Source organism: Tachypleus tridentatus, chromosome 4 (genome assembly GCF_004210375.1).
Source record: "Tachypleus tridentatus isolate NWPU-2018 chromosome 4, ASM421037v1, whole genome shotgun sequence".
Classification (NCBI taxonomy): Eukaryota; Metazoa; Arthropoda; class Merostomata; order Xiphosura; family Limulidae; genus Tachypleus; species Tachypleus tridentatus.
In genome coordinates, this window is record NC_134828.1 from 22,003,183 (window position 1) to 22,026,703 (window position 23,521).

The 23,521-nt window shown below is 27.0% G+C and overlaps 1 long non-coding RNA gene across 1 annotated transcript; it reads right to left on the reverse strand.

Moving 5' to 3' along the window:
• Window positions 1-461: 461 nt before the first annotated feature.
• Window positions 462-2,291, reverse strand: LOC143248267 (uncharacterized). Its single transcript, XR_013026853.1, has 3 exons — window positions 2,255-2,291; window positions 1,845-2,164; window positions 462-813 (listed from the first exon to the last, which is right to left on the reverse strand). It is a non-coding gene; the product is annotated as an uncharacterized LOC143248267 (long non-coding RNA).
• Between the last annotated feature and the right edge of the window lie 21,230 nt (window positions 2,292-23,521).

Consider the following 23,521-nt stretch of genomic DNA (forward strand, 5'->3'; position numbering starts at 1 on the left):
ATTAGTTTCTGAATACAAGGACAAGGAAATATATTAGTACATTTAATGAAAATAGTAAAAGAAGTTATCGAAAAACAAAAAAAATCCCTTTTTAGGACAGTATTTGCTAACTCTGTTTTTACCAAAAACTTTAATACTCAGCTGACATGTTATGGAAATAAGGAAATCTTGTCCTAAGATAACTGACACGCACCCGAAAAACCTTGTTGTTATCTCAGTTGATAGAGCATTCATTTAGTGTAAGCGATGTTTCTGGTTTCAACAAACATTCGATAAAAGTCTGTTATATTAAAATCTGATAAAATAATTCACAACGTATGCTTCTGGTCTCTCAGTAGCAAGTTTGAGAGCCTATAGCATTAAAATCGAATCTCAATTCCTAGGACGAATACAGTGAGGTTAGCAAGTTGTGCAACTGTAAGCTTGAAAATAAGCAATAGTAACTGCAAATTTTTCGAATTAGGAAAAATAAGCTTTATTAAAATTACATAGTTATTACAATTTGAAAATACTGCCAACATATCCAAAATATAATCACATATTATTATTTGACATATAAAATATTTAATTCGTTATATATTCCTAAATATTAGGTGTCTAAAAGATCCCCAGTTCCTATCTACCACCTCTATAACTTTAAACAATTCATGAAAATATTTATAAAATATGAGCAGTTTTATCGGAATCGTCACTTTCAAATGAGTAAAACGTCAATTATTTGAAAAGACAGGATCCTTAACACGGTAAGCAATGTTTCCTACAGATGGCGTTACACCAGCTAGTATTTGTCAAAAATGTTTTGAAATTCATAATCTGCAAGTTACGAAAAGAAATGCACCAATTAACTCTACTGCAAAATACAAATGAAATTATAATTATAAAATAAGGAACAAACTATTACAAACTGCATCGAAATATATGCAGTAAACAAAATTTAATCATACTGATATATTCAATTCACTCATAATATCACACATTAAGTAATATTGTAAATCATACTGCGGGCAAAGCGAGATTACTATAAACCATTTGTCCAAAGATATTACTGATAAGCTTGTTGCATTTTTTAACACTGCTTTTTGATTTTGTCCCTAATGCGTTTCTTGAAAAGACGACACATACTGAGTATAATGGTTGAAATAGACTTTCCTACTTCGTAAAACTATAAGAGACGGAATAAAGAAAGTAGTGTTAAAAATAAATAAATAAACCTTATGTTACACTCATGCTACATCAAAAAATGTGAGTCATACACACACACATATATCTGAAGCAATAAATTTTAAGTTTTTGGAAGCATCACTGTCACTAATACTCAAAGATCAGCTGTTATGAATACACACTTTACATTACACATATATATGTAATATATATATATATATATATATATATATATATTACATACATAAGCTAAAAGAATATTGTAAAATAAGAATATATTTCTGCTAGATTTATACATATAATCATTGACATTTTTTTCTATAAAAAATAAATATTTGATCACAATATCTATTTCAAATATGCTTTTTTTGACAAAGAAAGGTGTAACATAATGGTATATTGTTCTAATACAATAATCGCTAACAAACGTAATATAAGATCTTATATAAGATTGTAACCCAGCTTAGGTCAAATTGCGTTTAACTGGCTAAACCTAAACGTATGTTTACTCTTCGTTATACTTGTTTTTTATGTAAAACTAACTTACTGTAAGAAGTAATAGTGATAACAACTTACCATTGAAGTAAAGTACTACAAATATGCAACAAAGTGCAAAACTTAAGTAAATCATTTATAATATGCTGAAACAATAATTTTAACTAAGATTAAAATATTTGTTTTACCCTTATTTCTTCTAGTCACCGCTGTATATTCAGTAAGGCCCATAGTAATAAGGAATAGGTCTGTACCGATAAGGCCTGTATGAGTAATAGTAGTCGAAGGGGTATGGCCTGTAAGGTCGGTAGGGATAGAAACCTGCACAGATGCCAAATCTGCAATAGGTTGGGCGGTTGTAAGCAAAGTGATGAAGAAGACCTAATCCAAATCTTTGACTTCCAGTAAACCACGGTTGTCCAGCTGCATTATAATTGTCCAATATAACCAAAAATAAGGTGAGGAATAAAACAGTCGTTTTCATTCTTTCAAATCAAGCGGACTCAATCTACAAAAAAAGAACAGAATATTTATAGCCAAAATAACGAGCAAACAGCTGAAACTCCAAACCGAATAAATAGGAGAAACATATACATACAGTTCAGATTTATCTTCCAAAGACTCAGAGAAGTTTCTTTAAAATTCTGTCCGTCGCTTCTTATATGCAATATATCAACCCTACAGGTGCTGTAAGATATCAGGAGGAGGGGTGGAACCTCACACTAGTGACAAGACTGTGGGAAAAGGGGAAGAAAGAGAAAAATAGTTCTTTTCTATTTTGGTCTACGTTCTCAGAAGGTATTTCCAAATTTGTTTCTTTAAAATGTTGTCTGACAGATAAGGAGGTCACCTTGAACTCGGAATAAACAAGAATGAATAAATCTTTCCTTTAACCTTGTTTTAGTTTTATGGTATGGTTCAACTACCAAGCAAGACAAGCATAAGAGAGAGCAATTGTCATGAAATCGCACCCGATCATATAGTTTAGAAACAATATATTTGCTTTGCTTTACATTCTCACGAAACCAAAAAATTATATTTATTGTTATTCACTTTTTAAACAAAATACAAACATAGAGCGTTCCAGTTGTTGATACGGATGGATTTGAAAAACAGTCAAACGAAAAAAGAAAGATGGGTGCTGTGATAAGGTTTTTTAGTTTTCTACACTAATCAAGTGAACTTAAAATTTTAAGAAACTCGACGATAAACGAGGAATCTCATCCGTAACGGCTATGTCTTCCATAGAAGTAAACGTTAGTAGTTTTTACTCATTAAATGATTGGTTCATTAACATTATATCAAGTACAGGATGAATCAAGATGAATTTCAAATGGAGGGTTTTCCTATAGCAAGGATTCTGTCAACAAGCAAATTAATGTTTTCCGACTTAACAAGATCCACAGTAACTATGGAAGAAGGAACTAAATCAATCAAGTTAAGTTCAAATTTTTGTTTGATATAGAATTAGCAACTACGCCGTAGGTGAATAACTTGTGAGAGGATAATTCGTATAGTAAGAGCCTATCATGGTCTAGGAATCTGGTGGCTGCAGGACCGACATCTGTCACCCTTCTAGCCTTGGAAGTGTTATAACGTTACAATCAATCACATTATTTGTTGTTAAACAGTAATCCAAGAACTGTCGATGTTGGTTGTTGACCAAATGTCTTCAACTAGCAGTCACTTCAAAATTGAGGTCTGCTAGATTTCAGATATTTTTTCATGGTTTGATAATAAGCTGTGAAATATGATTTAGCTTAATAATCTATTACTGCTACTATGCTACATATTGTAAAGGGCGACATAGCTCAACTTCAATGCGAACATTATTTTTATAACGTATTTTCTTTATATCATACTTGCTCTTCTACTTATTTGTGGTTGATTACTCTTTCTTTGATTAGTTTTTGAAATGAAATTAGAAACAAAAGGAAAAGAAACAGAACCAAATTTGCCGATGTTTTTAAACTTATAACTTTTTATTTACGCTACTAAGGGATCTGATGTTGACCAACACAGTATAGGGGTGGAGTAAGTATAAGCTCATTATAAAAATAGTGTGATTATTATATGCAGAAATGTCAAAAGTGATGGTAATGTATACAAATAGCTACATATCGAGAACGAAACCATTATTAGAAATTACTCTATACACTAGCCCTAAAGTTACCTGTGTGTGAGTGGAGTATAAACCGTTTTCCATATACTTCAAAATTAGATATGACTAGCAAAGAGAGCTCTTGTGAAGCTTTGCACAAATGAGAAAAAAATAACAAATACATGAAAGGAAATCTGGATAAGTATTTTTTTAAAAAAAAGCATTGTAATACAATTGTAAGAATAAAACTGAACAGAATTATAATGTTTAACAGAACTAGAATGTAATACATTTATACCGCATTGCATTTACTAATCAAACACTTGGCCACTTCAGAAGGTCGTAATATAATGATTATAAAACTACATGTAAGTGATATTTTATATTTTCCACCTGAAGACACTTTATATACGCCAAAACTAAATGGCTAATTCAGAAAATCTTGGGGCTTTTGATATAAAAGTTCTTAATTTTGAACAATTGAATGAATTAAAGGTTGCAACTAGCTTGCGACCTCCGCCAAAGAGGATTTATACAGGTGTAACGAAATAACAAGACTGACTTTCACTATTATGTTATACTTACGACTGAAAATTGTAAATATGTTTAACAGCATTGCAGTGTGAATCTTGAATGTTCAAACTGGGGTAAAAGTTTATTATGTCTTAACAGTAAATAATCTAAAATAAAAGGATAACGCTTTGTTTATCAACTTGAATTCCGTTTTAGTTTTGATATGTGTTTTAATAAATAATATTCATAGCATGTTTGAAAAAAACACATTTAACACCATTACAGATTTATATTCTTACTTTTGAAAATAAATTTAACATATTTAAAACTCTAATTGCTTACCAGAAAACATTCACGTATGAGGGAAGAATTCTCAACAGAACCACCTATTTTTAAGATGTAAAATTTATGCTTATATAGTTATAGCTTAACTGCTTGTGGTATTTAACGGTTTCGACATATTCTATATTCTTTTGATGAAGCGTTAAGATTTTTTTATTGAACTAGTCACATGCAGTGACATCTGTTGACACTTTGTAATTGGAATCGTTTGTTTTGAATTTCGAGCAAAGCTACTCGAGAGCTATCTGCGCTAGCCGTCCCTAATTTAGCAATGTAAGACTAGAGAGAAAGCAGCTAGTCATCACCATCAACGACGTTGGTGCGACGGGGATGCGAACTCGCGACCCTCGGATTACGAGTCGTACGCCTTAACACGCTTGGCCATGCCGTGCCCCCTATTGAAATCACGAAGTCATATTGCTACTGTCAGGTTTTGTTGTCTGGATTCTTAATAGTAGGAGCCTGTGACTTGGTGGCAATAAATTTCAACAAACAGTAATTCAGTCAACTTGTTTTAAAAATAATATATCAAAACAAGTCAAACGGATATTTAAATGATTGTTACACAGGTAGTTATCAAAACTCTATGCAGAGCTTTAAATAATAGTCACTTTTAGTCAAAGACCGTAGAATCTTGTCCAATTACTTTAGAACTGAACCGTGAAAACGAGTTATTACTTCTGTTTCTTTATTACAATACATTTTGTAATGACTGAACTTGAAAAAATGACCACTATATACTCTATAACGCTTAGGTATTATCACCCCGTTTAGACGTAGATAATAATCTTTAACCTGCCACAAACTACCACTTCTAAAAAAACAACTAAATGTAACTTCTGCGCTATATATACACCATTTCATAGCACTTGCATTAAACGTAAGCTGAAACTGTTGTAAATCTCTAACATATACACGAGTATGCGAGCAAGAGCAATCTTCGTTCTCTCATTGAAATACAACTATAAAGTGATGGTGGGTTTCAGATGTAAGCATTTTTTGTAGATTTTTATTTCAGTAAAAAGAAATAGTTGAGATCTGTAATATTTTGGATTTGTTGGCAGTGTAGTTGTGCGCGACCTTAGAGAGTGAGGTTCTTTCAATCTCTAGAAGTGAGAATTGTACTATCTCCCACTAGCACAGTGATATATGTCTGCGTACTTATTGTGTTAGAAACCAGGCTTCGATACTCGTGATGGGCAGACATTTCTGCTTAACACCAAATATATACTGTATGGTTTACATACATACTACACTTTAGACCAGGAGTGGGCAACGTTTTTTTTCATAGTGGCCACAACTGCAGCTAATGAAATCATTGTTGGCCACACTATTCAAAAAATAAAAATTGAAAGATGTTAGCTTAATCAAAGTAATTGCATTTCAACTAACATGAAAACCCCATCAATTTTCATGAAGAAGTTTCGTGAAATTTGGCTTAATATCTGTGCTCAATAAGCATCCTAGATCTGCCTCTAAATTTATGTCAGTAAGCTGAGATCTGTATCTAGACATTAGAAAATCTAGCGTAAAAAATGTTTACTTTGTCTTAACTTATAATTAAGGCACACTTGCAGGGTAAGCATCTCGTCTTCAAATCTACACTTATCCAAAAACAGAAAAGATGAAATTTCCTTACTGAAATTTTCTGAGTCAAATTGAAATGGATCATGCAAAAATTCAAATACCAATTTCAAATTTTTAAATTCGGAGAAATGTGATTCAAATTTTTTAAATAGATTTTTTGATTCAGTTTACATAGAGATCATCTTTATCATCAGAGAACTCATAGTCCTTATTATTTTTTTAGAATACTATTCAATTTCGTAAGATGAGTCAAATCATTCTTTTGTAACTGTTCCGCAAGGAGATTTAGCTTTAATTGAGATTCATAAATAGACTGTGATTGCTCGCTTATTATTTCACCTCTTATCTGAAGCTTCGAATTAAATTAATTTCAGTGAGCCATCATGTCGCACAGAAAGTGAAAATCACACTGCCATAACAAAGTTTCAATTTCAGGAAAAATTTCAATCTTACCTTTTTCAACAAGATACTTTTTTATTTGAAGAAATAATGAAGTAACTCGTTCCAAGACTTTTCCTCTACGTAACCCTCTTACATTTCTAAACTCAGTAAGATCATCAAAAGTACAGTCACTGCTTTTCTTCAAAGACTCAACAAACTGTCGATGGATGAGAGAGCTTTCACTTCTAATATAATTCACAATTTTTAGAACAATGTCCATCAAATTTTTCAATACATCACTTTTAGACATCTGAGCACATATCTTTTCCTGATGCAAAATGCAATGGGAAGATGGCAGTGTGGATTTCACACTTTTTTCAATTATATGCTGTTTCAAAAAAGAAACAAATCTTAATTTCGCCCCAGACATGCCGGGAGCACCACCTATTGGGACAGAAACAAAATTTTTAAACTCCAGATTGAATTTTTTTGACATTTTAAGAAATGTTTTTTCTACATGTTCGGTTTCGTAATTCACAAGGGCGAAACAATTATTCCCTCACTTGAAGATATGAAGTTACATATCGAACCCAAAATATCAACTGTTCAGTGCCACTGACTTCTATTGACTCATCTAATGCTAAAGGAAATTACAAAGTCTTTTAGTTGTTCAAGCAACTGATTTTCTATGTTCTTTGCTAACTCTAGCATTCTGCGAACAATTGTTCTTCGGCTTAATTGGAAATTATTTACCTTTTGAAGAATATCATCTTTTATTTTTGAATCATAATTCTCCAACAGAGTTTCAATGATCACAATCAATATTTCTTTTACTAGTTCAGCATCAGAAAATGATTTCTTTTTTGAGCTAGAATCCAAGCTACTTTGTAGCTCGCTAACGTAACTAGTTCTATCGATGATAAAAATCTTTTTAGGCCTCCCTTTTGTTCATGAAGTTGTGTTTTCAGACGGCTAATTTCAATCATATGATTTTTGCTATCAACTGGAAATTTTACATCAAATTATTTGTGAAAATTGTTGAAGTGTTGCTTAAGGCTGTATACTTTATTATTTCTAAAAACATTGTTACACAGAAGACACACTGGCTTATTATTTGTTTCAATCACTGCAAATATCAACTCCCAACTTTCATTAAATTCTCGTTTCATGTGTTTCCAGTCACGCGCCATCCTCTTTTAGGCAGTAATCCCAAAGTCAATTAAATCATCTTTAATTTCTGAGTTTTCACCATCATCTGGATTCTTTCGTATTCATATTATCCATTTATCAATATTATGGAATTAAAAGCAAAATATATTTAAACATTTGAAAGCTGCACAATAAAATATGTTTGCAAGCGCATGCAAAACAACACACATTCAATAACAAACATTTAAACCAGACTGACGTTACAAAATGGACGGAGTGTGTGGCAATGATGAAGCGCGTGCTATTAGCGACGACGTGAGGCAGTGCAGTTGCTGATTACCAAATTTGCGATAAGAAAGTAAATGATGGAGTCCCATATAGCCTTAATATACTTTGTATGCTAATGATTGTGTTTCACGTAATATGTGTTGGATTTTCATTTTGCATATTAGAATCCCCTTTAAAACATTCTGGAAACGTGTTTATGCAGGATGCACCAGAGCTTTAATAAATGAAAATCTCTACTTGAGGATTTAAAATTTTAATGTAGTTTCAATAGTATACAGGAATTTGTGAAGTGTTACTAATGGCGAAACACGAGCTACGGGAATAGGTTCTCTATATATCATGATTGTTTGTCTGCAGTTCAGCTGAAATCCACACAATCGGCTATTTGACTGTGCCCACTACTGGTATCTGAGCCAGCTTTTTTATCGTTTTAATTTCATACTGTATTGGTGAATTACCTTGTTGTTACCAATCACATTTTCACAATGTATTTTTAAATTGATCAAAAACAAGAGACGGGCTTTTTAATTATTCTTTAAAATTATTTTAATAATTTTATTTTCTTAGTGAACTGTTTCGTTAGGAGTGCCGTAGTATTAAGTAAAGGAATTAGATTATTAAAAGAGTATACTGGGTGACATAACGTTAAAAACAAAACTAGCGAATTCCACAAAAGAAAAATATATTTTATTAAGATATTCGTTATAAAGTTACTGAAAACAAGCAAGAAACAGAAACGCAATTATTTGGTGTTATATTATGTGCTATGGCTTTAATTAATTTCATATTATCAGTAATTTCTGCCTGTTAGTAAAAAAAAAATATGTCTTAAAAAGGAAACATCCTTTGACAGAGGAAGACCACTAACCAACATTTGTTGTATGATAAATGAAGTTAAGTAGAAATTTTTTAAATGAACACATTATTAATAAGCAGAAACAGTAATTTTTTCAGAGTTCAAAACGATTGTTTCACTATCAGATTTTTTTAGCTTAGTAGTGTGGTCAATAAAAAACCACGACGATAAGGCCTGTGAGGGTAATACCGTTGTCGATAAGGCCGGTTATAGTAAGGACGGTATCCTTGTGAATATGGTCTGTTGTATCCATATCTTCCTGTGTACGAACCTCTTCGTGCAAGTGTATGGTAACTGGCCAGAATAACCAAAAATATGGTAAGGAATAAAACAGTCGTTCTCATGTTTTTAGATCAAGGTGGCCTCTTTCTACAGAAATAAACAGAATTTATTTATTAATTACAATCCATGAAAACTGAAAATCATTAAAATAACAATTAACAACTGAAAGTCGAAACTGAATAAACGAGAACAACGTATACTTACCGTTAAGATTTCTCTTTCGAAGACTCGCAGAAACTTGTTGTAAACTACGTCCGTCAACTTCTTATATAGAATCTGTGAAACTTACAGGTGCCCCAGGATATTTGGAAGGTGGAGGGTCACAATTATGATGTGGCTGAAGGAAGGGGGATTATAAAGTTTTGTAATTCTTTTATTTTTGTACACTCGCTCAAAATAGAATCGACACCACGCTTTCTTTAAAATGTTATTTGATAGACAATCACAGAACCGGTTATGATTGGTGAGGAAAGTTGAATACCTTTTTAGATCTTCTATTTTGGTCTGTTCACTCAAAATACAACCCTGAATTGTTTTGTCTAAAACGGTGTTTGAAAGATAAGAATGCGAACCGATTATACGTGACGCTGGTCCAGATGAACTACTGGCTTCTTCAGGTGCCCCCCGCTAGTACAGCGGTATGTCTCCGGATTTACAACGCTAAAATCAGGGGTTCAATTCTCTTCGGTGGGCTGAGCAGATAGCACGATGTGGTTTTGCTGTAAGAAAACAAAACAAGGCTTCTTCAGGACTTGCGATATGTCTTGATTAATGTAGAGATTAAAATAACATGTACCGTTAAAGTAGATAATAAGTAAGATACATTGTTAATGTAGAGATTAAAATAACATGTAACATGCGTTAAAGCAGATAATAAGTAAGATACACTGTTAATGTAGAGATTAAAATAACATGTACTGTTAAAGCAGATAATAAGTAAGATACATTGTTAATGTAGAGATTAAAATAACATGCACTGTTAAAGCAGATAATAAGTAAGATACACTGTTAATGTAGAGATTAAAATAACATGTACTGTTAAAGTAGATAATAAGTAAGATACATTGTTAATGTAGAGATTAAAATAACATGTACTGTTAAAGCAGATAATAAGTAAGATACACATGTAGAGATTAAAATAACATGCACCGTTAAAGCAGATAATAAGTAAGATACACTGTTAATGTAGAGATTAAAATAACATGCACCGTTAAAGCAGATAATAAGTAAGATACACTGTTAATGTAGAGATTAAAATAACATGTACCGTTAAAGCAGATAATAAGTAAGATACATTGTTAATGTAGAGATTAAAAGATAACATGTACTGTTAAAGCAGATAATAAGCAAGATACATTGTTAATGTAGAGATTAAAATAACATGTACTGTTAAAGTAGATAATAAGTAAGATACATACATGTTAATGTAGAGATTAAAAAATAACATGTACTGTTAAAGTAGATAATAAGTAAGATACATTGTTAATGTAGAGATTAAAATAACATGTACTGTTAAAGCAGATAATAAGTAAGATACATTGTTAATGTAGAGATTAAAATAACATGTACTGTTAAAGTAGATAATAAGTAAGATACATTGTTAATGTAGAGATTAAAAACATAACATAAGTACCACTGTTAATGTAGTTAAAGCAGATAATAAGTAAGATACATTGTTAATGTAGAGATTAAAAAAATAACATGTACCGTTAAAGTAGATAATAAGTAAGATACATTGTTAATGTAGAGATTAAAATAACATGCACTGTTAAAGTAGATAATAAGTAAGATACATTGTTAATGTAGAGATTAAAATAACATGTTAAAGCAGATAATAAGAAGATTAAAAAAATAACATGTACCGTTAAAGCAGATAATAAGTAAGATACATTGTTAATGTAGAGATTAAAATAACATGTACCGTTAAAGCAGATAATAAGTAAGATACATTGTTAATGTAGAGATTAAAATAACATGTACTGTTAAAGCAGATAATAAGTAAGATACATTGTTAATGTAGAGATTAAAATAACATGTACTGTTAAAGCAGATAATAAGTAAGATACATTGTTAATGTAGAGATTAAAATAACATGTACCGTTAAAGTAGATAATAAGTAAGATACATTGTTAATGTAGAGATTAAAAAATAACACAAAACCGTGTTAAAGCAGATAATAAGTTAAAGCAGATAAGAAGATACACACTGTTAATGTAGAGATTAAAATAACATGCACTGTTAAAGCAGATAATAAGTAAGATACATTGTTAATGTAGAGATTAAAATAACATGTACTGTTAAAGCAGATAATAAGTAAGATACATTGTTAATGTAGAGATTAAAATAACATGCAAAAGCAGATAATAAGTAAGATACATTGTTAATGTAGAGATTAAAATAACATGTACCGTTAAAGCAGATAATAAGTAAGATACATTGTTAATGTAGAGATTAAAATAACATGCACTGTTAAAGCAGATAATAAGTAAGATACATTGTTAATGTAGAGATTAAAATAACATGTACTGTTAAAGTAGATAATAAGTAAGATACATTGTTAATGTAGAGATTAAAATAACATGTACTGTTAAAGCAGATAATAAGTAAGATACATTGTTAATGTAGAGATTAAAATAACATGTACTGTTAAAGTAGATAATAAGTAAGATACATTGTTAATGTAGAGATTAAAATAACATGTACTGTTAAAGTAGATAATAAGTAAGATACATTGTTAATGTAGAGATTAAAATAACATGCACTGTTAAAGCAGATAATAAGTAAGATACATTGTTAATGTAGAGATTAAAATAACATGTACTGTTAAAGTAGATAATAAGTAAGATACATTGTTAATGTAGAGATTAAAATAACATGTACCGTTAAAGTAGATAATAAGTAAGATACATTGTTAATGTAGAGATTAAAATAACATGTACTGTTAAAGCAGATAATAAGTAAGATACATTGTTAATGTAGAGATTAAAATAACATGCACTGTTAAAGCAGATAATAAGTAAGATACATTGTTAATGTAGAGATTAAAATAACATGCACCGTTAAAGTAGATAATAAGTAAGATACATTGTTAATGTAGAGATTAAAATAACATGCACCGTTAAAGTAGATAATAAGTAAGATACATTGTTAATGTAGAGATTAAAATAACATGTACCGTTAAAGTAGATAATAAGTAAGATACATTGTTAATGTAGAGATTAAAATAACAAGATACATTGTAGAGATTAAAATAACATGCACCGTTAAAGCAGATAATAAGTAAGATACATTGTTAATGTAGAGATTAAAATAACATGCACTGTTAAAGTAGATAATAAGTAAGATACATTGTTAATGTAGAGATTAAAATAACATGTACTGTTAAAGCAGATAATAAGTAAGATACATTGTTAATGTAGAGATTAAAATAACATGTACCGTTAAAGTAGATAATAAGTAAGATACATTGTTAATGTAGAGATTAAAATAACATGCACCGTTAAAGTAGATAATAAGTAAGATACATTGTTAATGTAGAGATTAAAATAACATGTACTGTTAAAGCAGATAATAAGTAAGATACATTGTTAATGTAGAGATTAAAATAACATGCACAAAGCAGATAATAAGTAAGATACATTGTTAATGTAGTTAAAGCAGATAATAAGTAAGATACATTGTTAATGTAGAGATTAAAATAACATGTACTGTTAAAGCAGATAATAAGTAAGATACATTGTTAATGTAGAGATTAAAAATAAACATGTACTGTTAAAGTAGATAATAAGTAAGATACATTGTTAATGTAGAGATTAAAATAACATGTACTGTTAAAGTAGATAATAAGTAAGATACATTGTTAATGTAGAGATTAAAATAACATGCACCGTTAAAGCAGATAATAAGTAAGATACATTGTTAATGTAGAGATTAAAATAACATGTACTGTTAAAGTAGATAATAAGTAAGATACATTGTTAATGTAGAGATTAAAATAACATGTACTGTTAAAGTAGATAATAAGTAAGATACATTGTTAATGTAGAGATTAAAATAACATGCACTGTTAAAGTAGATAATAAGTAAGATACATTGTTAATGTAGAGATTAAAATAACATGTACTGTTAAAGTAGATAATAAGTAAGATACATTGTTAATGTAGAGATTAAAATAACATGCACTGTTAAAGCAGATAATAAGTAAGATACATTGTTAATGTAGAGATTAAAATAACATGCACTGTTAAAGCAGATAATAAGTAAGATACATTGTTAATGTAGAGATTAAAAAACATGTACTGTAACAGATGTAAGATACATTGTTAAAGAGATTAAAAAACAAAACTGTTAAAGCATGTACAGATAATAAGTAAGATACATTGTTAATGTAGAGATTAAAATAACATGCACTGTTAAAGCAGATAATAAGTAAGATACATTGTTAATGTAGAGATTAAAATAACATGCACAGATAATAAGTAAGATACATTGTTAAAGTAGATAATAAGTAAGAAAGCAGATAATAAGTAAGATACATTGTTAATGTAGAGATTAAAATAACATGCACTGTTAAAGCAGATAATAAGTAAGATACATTGTTAATGTAGAGATTAAAATAACATGTACCGTTAAAGCAGATAATAAGTAAGATACATTGTTAATGTAGAGATTAAAATAACATGTACTGTTAAAGCAGATAATAAGTAAGATACATTGTTAATGTAGAGATTAAAATAACATGTACTGTTAAAGTAGATAATAAGTAAGATACATTGTTAATGTAGAGATTAAAATAACATGTACTGTTAAAGCAGATAATAAGTAAGATACATTGTTAATGTAGAGATTAAAATAACATGCACCGTTAAAGCAGATAATAAGTAAGATACATTGTTAATGTAGAGATTAAAATAACATGTACTGTTAAAGCAGATAATAAGTAAGATACATTGTTAATGTAGAGATTAAAATAACATGCACTGTTAAAGTAGATAATAAGTAAGATACATTGTTAATGTAGAGATTAAAATAACATGTACTGTTAAAGCAGATAATAAGTAAGATACATGTTAATGTTTAAAATGTAGTTAAAGCAGATAATAAGCAAGATACAAATGTAGAGATTAAAATAACATGTACTGTTAAAGTAGATAATAAGTAAGATACATTGTTAATGTAGAGATTAAAATAACATGTACCGTTAAAGCAGATAATAAGTAAGATACATTGTTAATGTAGAGATTAAAATAACATGCACTGTTAAAGTAGATAATAAGTAAGATACATTGTTAATGTAGAGATTAAAATAACATGTACATTGTTAATTAAAGCAGATAATAAGTAAGATACATTGTTAATGTAGAGATTAAAATAACATGTACTGTTAAAGTAGATAATAAGTAAGATACATTGTTAATGTAGAGATTAAAATAACATGTACTGTTAAAGCAGATAATAAGTAAGATACATTGTTAATGTAGAGATTAAAATAACATGTACTGTTAAAGCAGATAATAAGTAAGATACATTGTTAATGTAGAGATTAAAATAACATGTACTGTTAAAGCAGATAATAAGTAAGATACATTGTTAATGTAGAGATTAAAATAACATGTACTGTTAAAGCAGATAATAAGTAAGATACATTGTTAATGTAGAGATTAAAATAACATGTACTGTTAAAGTAGATAATAAGTAAGATACATTGTTAATGTAGAGATTAAAATAACATGTACTGTTAAAGTAGATAATAAGTAAGATACATTGTTAATGTAGAGATTAAAATAACATGTACTGTTAAAGTAGATAATAAGTAAGATACATTGTTAATGTAGAGATTAAAATAACATGTACTGTTAAAGCAGATAATAAGTAAGATACATTGTTAATGTAAGAGATTAAAAAAATAACATGTACTGTTAAAGCAGATAATAAGTAAGATACATTGTTAATGTAGAGATTAAAATAACATGCACTGTTAAAGCAGATAATAAGTAAGATACATTGTTAATGTAGAGATTAAAATAACATGTACTGTTAAAGTAGATAATAAGTAAGATACATTGTTAATGTAGAGATTAAAATAACATGTACTGTTAAAGTAGATAATAAGTAAGATACATTGTTAATGTAGAGATTAAAATAACATGCACTGTTAAAGTAGATAATAAGTAAGATACATTGTTAATGTAGAGATTAAAATAACATGTACTGTTAAAGCAGATAATAAGTAAGATACATTGTTAATGTAGAGATTAAAATAACATGTACTGTTAAAGCAGATAATAAGTAAGATACATTGTTAATGTAGAGATTAAAATAACATGTACTGTTAAAGTAGATAATAAGTAAGATACATTGTTAATGTAGAGATTAAAATAACATGTACCGTTAAAGCAGATAATAAGTAAGATACATTGTTAATGTAGAGATTAAAATAACATGCAACTGTTAAAGCAGATAATAAGTAAGATACATTGTTAATGTAGAGATTAAAATAACATGTACCGTTAAAGTAGATAATAAGTAAGATACATTGTTAATGTAGAGATTAAAATAACATGCACCGTTAAAGTAGATAATAAGTAAGATACATTGTTAATGTAGAGATTAAAATAACATGTACTGTTAAAGTAGATAATAAGTAAGATACATTGTTAATGTAGAGATTAAAATAACATGTACTGTTAAAGTAGATAATAAGTAAGATACATTGTTAATGTAGAGATTAAAATAACATGTACTGTTAAAGTAGATAATAAGTAAGATACAATGTAGAGATTAAAAATGTAGAGATAATAAGTAAGATACATTGTTAATGTAGAGATTAAAATAACATGTACTGTTAAAGCAGATAATAAGTAAGATACATTGTTAATGTAGAGATTAAAATAACATGTACCGTTAAAGCAGATAATAAGTAAGATACATTGTTAATGTAGAGATTAAAATAACATGTACTGTTAAAGTAGATAATAAGTAAGATACATTGTTAATGTAGAGATTAAAATAACATGTACTGTTAAAGTAGATAATAAGTAAGATACATTGTTAATGTAGAGATTAAAATAACATGTACTGTTAAAGTAGATAATAAGTAAGATACATTGTTAATGTAGAGATTAAAATAACATGTACTGTTAAAGTAGATAATAAGTAAGATACATTGTTAATGTAGAGATTAAAATAACATGTACTGTTAAAGTAGATAATAAGTAAGATACATTGTTAATGTAGAGATTAAAATAACATGCACTGTTAAAGTAGATAATAAGTAAGATACATTGTTAATGTAGAGATTAAAATAACATGTACTGTTAAAGTAGATAATAAGTAAGATACATTGTTAATGTAGAGATTAAAATAACATGTACTGTTAAAGCAGATAATAAGTAAGATACATTGTTAATGTAGAGATTAAAATAACATGTACTGTTAAAGTAGATAATAAGTAAGATACATTGTTAATGTAGAGATTAAAATAACATGTACTGTTAAAGTAGATAATAAGTAAGATACATTGTTAATGTAGAGATTAAAATAACATGTACTGTTAAAGCAGATAATAAGTAAGATACATTGTTAATGTACATTGTTAATGTAGAGATTAAAATAACATGTACTGTTAAAGCAGATAATAAGTAAGATACATTGTTAATGTAGAGATTAAAATAACATGTACTGTTAAAGTAGATAATAAGTAAGATACATTGTTAATGTAGAGATTAAAATAACATGTACTGTTAAAGTAGATAATAAGTAAGATACATTGTTAATGTAGAGATTAAAATAACATGTACTGTTAAAGTAGATAATAAGTAAGATACATTGTTAATGTAGAGATTAAAATAACATGTACTGTTAAAGTAGATAATAAGTAAGATACATTGTTAATGTAGAGATTAAAATAACATGTACTGTTAAAGTAGATAATAAGTAAGATACATTGTTAATGTAGAGATTAAAATAACATGTACTGTTAAAGTAGATAATAAGTAAGATACATTGTTAATGTAGAGATTAAAATAACATGTACTGTTAAAGTAGATAATAAGTAAGATACATTGTTAATGTAGAGATTAAAATAACATGTACTGTTAAAGTAGATAATAAGTAAGATACACTGTTAATGTAGAGATTAAAATAACATGTACTGTTAAAGTAGATAATAAGTAAGATACATTGTTAATGTAGAGATTAAAATAACATGTACTGTTAAAGTAGATAATAAGTAAGATACATTGTTAATGTAGAGATTAAAATAACATGTACTGTTAAAGTAGATAATAAGTAAGATACATTGTTAATGTAGAGATTAAAATAACATGTACTGTTAAAGTAGATAATAAGTAAGATACATTGTTAATGTAGAGATTAAAAGATAACATGTTAATGTAGAGATTAAAATAACATGTGTTAAAGTAGATAATAAGTAAGATACATTGTTAATGTAGAGATTAAAATAACATGTACTGTTAAAGTAGATAATAAGTAAGATACATTGTTAATGTAGAGATTAAAATAACATGTACTGTTAAAGTAGATAATAAGTAAGATACATTGTTAATGTAGAGATTAAAATAACATGTACTGTTAAAGTAGATAATAAGTAAGATACATTGTTAATGTAGAGATTAAAATAACATGTACTGTTAAAGTAGATAATAAGTAAGATACATTGTTAATGTAGAGATTAAAATAACATGTACTGTTAAAGTAGATAATAAGTAAGATACATTGTTAATGTAGAGATTAAAATAACATGTACTGTTAAAGTAGATAATAAGTAAGATACATTGTTAATGTAGAGATTAAAATAACATGTACTGTTAAAGTAGATAATAAGTAAGATACATTGTTAATGTAGAGATTAAAATAACATGTACTGTTAAAGTAGATAATAAGTAAGATACATTGTTAATGTAGAGATTAAAATAACATGTACTGTTAAAGTAGATAATAAGTAAGATACATTGTTAATGTAGAGATTAAAATAACATGTACTGTTAAAGTAGATAATAAGTAAGATACATTGTTAATGTAGAGATTAAAATAACATGTACTGTTAAAGTAGATAATAAGTAAGATACATTGTTAATGTAGAGATTAAAATAACATGTACTGTTAAAGTAGATAATAAGTAAGATACATTGTTAATGTAGAGATTAAAATAACATGTACTGTTAAAGTAGATAATAAGTAAGATACATTGTTAATGTAGAGATTAAAATAACATGTACTGTTAAAGTAGATAATAAGTAAGATACATTGTTAATGTAGAGATTAAAATAACATGTACTGTTAAAGTAGATAATAAGTAAGATACATTGTTAATGTAGAGATTAAAATAACATGCACATAATAAGTAAGATACATTGTTAATGTAGAGATTAAAATAACATGTTAAAGTAGATAATAAGTAAGATACATTGTTAATGTAGAGATTAAAATAACATGTACTGTTAAAGTAGATAATAAGTAAGATACATTGTTAATGTAGAGATTAAAATAACATGTACTGTTAAAGTAGATAATAAGTAAGATACATTGTTAATGTAGAGATTAAAATAACATGTACTGTTAAAGTAGATAATAAGTAAGATACATTGTTAATGTAGAGATTAAAATAACATGTACTGTTAAAGTAGATAATAAGTAAGATACATTGTTAATGTAGAGATTAAAATAACATGTACTGTTAAAGCAGATAATAAGTAAGATACATTGTTAATGTAGAGATTAAAATAACATGTACTGTTAAAGTAGATAATAAGTAAGATACATTGTTAATGTAGAGATTAAAATAACATGTACTGTTAAAGTAGATAATAAGTAAGATACATTGTTAATGTAGAGATTAAAATAACATGTACTGTTAAAGTAGATAATAAGTAAGATACATTGTTAATGTAGAGATTAAAATAACATGTACTGTTAAAGTAGATAATAAGTAAGATACATTGTTAATGTAGAGATTAAAATAACATGTACTGTTAAAGCAGATAATAAGTAAGATACATTGTTAATGTAGAGATTAAAATAACATGTACTGTTAAAGTAGATAATAAGTAAGATACATTGTTAATGTAGAGATTAAAATAACATGTACTGTTAAAGTAGATAATAAGTAAGATACATTGTTAATGTAGAGATTAAAATAACATGTACTGTTAAAGCAGATAATAAGTTAAAGTAGATAATAAGTAAGATACATTGTTAATGTAGAGATTAAAATAACATGTACTGTTAAAGTAGATAATAAGTAAGATACATTGTTAATGTAGAGATTAAAATAACATGTACTGTTAAAGTAGATAATAAGTAAGATACATTGTTAATGTAGAGATTAAAATAACATGTACTGTTAAAGTAGATAATAAGTAAGATACATTGTTAATGTAGAGATTAAAATAACATGTACTGTTAAAGTAGATAATAAGTAAGATACATTGTTAATGTAGAGATTAAAATAACATGTACTGTTAAAGTAGATAATAAGTAAGATACATTGTTAATGTAGAGATTAAAATAACATGTACTGTTAAAGTAGATAATAAGTAAGATACATTGTTAATGTAGAGATTAAAATAACATGTACTGTTAAAGTAGATAATAAGTAAGATACATTGTTAATGTAGAGATTAAAATAACATGCACTGTTAAAGTAGATAATAAGTAAGATACATTGTTAATGTAGAGATTAAAATAACATGTACTGTTAAAGTAGATAATAAGTAAGATACATTGTTAATGTAGAGATTAAAATAACATGTACTGTTAAAGTAGATAATAAGTAAGATACATTGTTAATGTAGAGATTAAAATAACATGTACTGTTAAAGTAGATAATAAGTAAGATACATTGTTAATGTAGAGATTAAAATAACATGTACTGTTAAAGCAGATAATAAGTAAGATACATTGTTAATGTAGAGATTAAAACATAACATGTACTGTTAAAGTAGATAATAAGTAAGATACATTGTTAATGTAGAGATTAAAATAACATGTACTGTTAAAGTAGATAATAAGTAAGATACATTGTTAATGTAGAGATTAAAATAACATGTACTGTTAAAGTAGATAATAAGTAAGATACATTGTTAATGTAGAGATTAAAATAACATGTACTGTTAAAGTAGATAATAAGTAAGATACATTGTTAATGTAGAGATTAAAATAACATGCACTGTTAAAGTAGATAATAAGTAAGATACATTGTTAATGTAGAGATTAAAATAACATGTACTGTTAAAGTAGATAATAAGTAAGATACATTGTTAATGTAGAGATTAAAATAACATGTACTGTTAAAGTAGATAATAAGTAAGATACATTGTTAATGTAGAGATTAAAATAACATGTACTGTTAAAGTAGATAATAAGTAAGATACATTGTTAATGTAGAGATTAAAATAACATGTACTGTTAAAGTAGATAATAAGTAAGATACATTGTTAATGTAGAGATTAAAATAACATGTACTGTTAAAGTAGATAATAAGTAAGATACATTGTTAATGTAGAGATTAAAATAACATGTACTGTTAAAGTAGATAATAAGTAAGATACATTGTTAATGTAGAGATTAAAATAACATGTACTGTTAAAGTAGATAATAAGATAAGATACATTGTTAATGTAAGAGAGATTAAAATAACATGTACTGTTAATGACATGATAAAGTAGATAAGTAAGATACATTGTTAATGTAGAGATTAAAATAACATGTACTGTTAAAGTAGATAATAAGTAAGATACATTGTTAATGTAGAGATTAAAATAACATGTACTGTTAAAGTAGATAATAAGTAAGATACATTGTTAATGTAGAGATTAAAATAACATGTACTGTTAAAGCAGATAATAAGTAAGATACATTGTTAATGTAGAGATTAAAATAACATGTACTGTTAAAGTAGATAATAAGTAAGATACATTGTTAATGTAGAGATTAAAATAACATGTACTGTTAAAGTAGATAATAAGTAAGATACATTGTTAATGTAGAGATTAAAATAACATGTACTGTTAAAGTAGATAATAAGTAAGATACATTGTTAATGTAGAGATTAAAATAACATGTACTGTTAAAGTAGATAATAAGTAAGATACATTGTTAATGTAGAGATTAAAATAACATGTACTGTTAAAGTAGATAATAAGTAAGATACATTGTTAATGTAGAGATTAAAATAACATGTACTGTTAAAGTAGATAATAAGTAAGATACATTGTTAATGTAGAGATTAAAATAACATGTACTGTTAAAGCAGATAATAAGTAAGATACATTGTTAATGTAGAGATTAAAATAACATGTACTGTTAAAGTAGATAATAAGTAAGATACATTGTTAATGTAGAGATTAAAATAACATGTACTGTTAAAGCAGATAATAAGTAAGATACATTGTTAATGTAGAGATTAAAATAACATGTACTGTTAAAGTAGATAATAAGTAAGATACATTGTTAATGTAGAGATTAAAATAACATGTACTGTTAAAGTAGATAATAAGTAAGATACATTGTTAATGTAGAGATTAAAATAACATGTACTGTTAAAGTAGATAATAAGTAAGATACATTGTTAATGTAGAGATTAAAATAACATGTACTGTTAAAGTAGATAATAAGTAAGATACATTGTTAATGTAGAGATTAAAATAACATGTACTGTTAAAGTAGATAATAAGTAAGATACATTGTTAATGTAGAGATTAAAATAACATGTAAGATACTGTTAAAGATTAAAATAACAGATAATAAGTAAGATACATTGTTAATGTAGAGATTAAAATAACATGTACTGTTAAAGTAGATAATAAGTAAGATACATTGTTAATGTAGAGATTAAAATAACATGTACTGTTAAAGTAGATAATAAGTAAGATACATTGTTAATGTAGAGATTAAAATAACATGTACTGTTAAAGTAGATAATAAGTAAGATACATTGTTAATGTAGAGATTAAAATAACATGTACTGTTAAAGTAGATAATAAGTAAGATACATTGTTAATGTAGAGATTAAAATAACATGTACTGTTAAAGTAGATAATAAGTAAGATACATTGTTAATGTAGAGATTAAAATAACATGTACTGTTAAAGTAGATAATAAGTAAGATACATTGTTAATGTAGAGATTAAAATAACATGTACTGTTAAAGTAGATAATAAGTAAGATACATTGTTAATGTAGAGATTAAAATAACATGTACTGTTAAAGTAGATAATAAGTAAGATACATTGTTAATGTAGAGATTAAAATAACATGTACTGTTAAAGTAGATAATAAGTAAGATACATTGTTAATGTAGAGATTAAAATAACATGTACTGTTAAAGTAGATAATAAGTAAGATACATTGTTAATGTAGAGATTAAAATAACATGTACTGTTAAAGTAGATAATAAGTAAGATACATTGTTAATGTAGAGATTAAAATAACATGTACTGTTAAAGTAGATAATAAGTAAGATACATTGTTAATGTAGAGATTAAAATAACATGTACTGTTAAAGTAGATAATAAGTAAGATACATTGTTAATGTAGAGATTAAAATAACATGTACTGTTAAAGTAGATAATAAGTAAGATACATTGTTAATGTAGAGATTAAAATAACATGTACTGTTAAAGTAGATAATAAGTAAGATACATTGTTAATGTAGAGATTAAAATAACATGTACTGTTAAAGCAGATAATAAGTAAGATACATTGTTAATGTAGAGATTAAAATAACATGTACTGTTAAAGTAGATAATAAGTAAGATACATTGTTAATGTAGAGATTAAAATAACATGTACTGTTAAAGCAGATAATAAGTAAGATACATTGTTAATGTAGAGATTAAAATAACATGTACTGTTAAAGTAGATAATAAGTAAGATACATTGTTAATGTAGAGATTAAAATAACATGTACTGTTAAAGTAGATAATAAGTAAGATACATTGTTAATGTAGAGATTAAAATAACATGTACTGTTAAAGTAGATAATAAGTAAGATACATTGTTAATGTAGAGATTAAAATAACATGTACTGTTAAAGCAGATAATAAGTAAGATACATTGTTAATGTAGAGATTAAAATAACATGTACTGTTAAAGTAGATAATAAGTAAGATACATTGTTAATGTAGAGATTAAAATAACATGTACTGTTAAAGCAGATAATAAGTAAGATACATTGTTAATGTAGAGATTAAAATAACATGTACTGTTAAAGTAGATAATAAGTAAGATACATTGTTAATGTAGAGATTAAAATAACATGTACTGTTAAAGTAGATAATAAGTAAGATACATTGTTAATGTAGAGATTAAAATAACATGTACTGTTAAAGCAGATAATAAGTAAG